Source organism: Penaeus monodon, chromosome 15 (assembly GCF_015228065.2).
Source record: "Penaeus monodon isolate SGIC_2016 chromosome 15, NSTDA_Pmon_1, whole genome shotgun sequence".
NCBI lineage: Eukaryota > Metazoa > Arthropoda > Malacostraca > Decapoda > Penaeidae > Penaeus > Penaeus monodon.
The window spans coordinates 26,398,873-26,399,095 of record NC_051400.1 but is presented as its reverse complement, the minus strand read 5'-3'; positions in this window follow the sequence as shown (position 1 = coordinate 26,399,095).

Genomic DNA, 223 nt, shown 5'->3' with positions numbered 1-223 from the left:
CAGCCCTTTATGCTTCCTGCTTAACTACCCCAAACCTTCCTCCTTGCTCTCTTCGTCTCAACGCCTATAGCTTCTTACTAGCGTCCTCATCTCCGCTTACCCCGCCCGCCCCTCCCTACTCCCTTCGCCTACACAAAGGGCAACATGGAGGGAGGCGCAGACTTTGTGCAGGCGGGCTGTGAAGGGCCAGATGCCCTTTTCGTCTGGAATTTTCCTGTTCAGT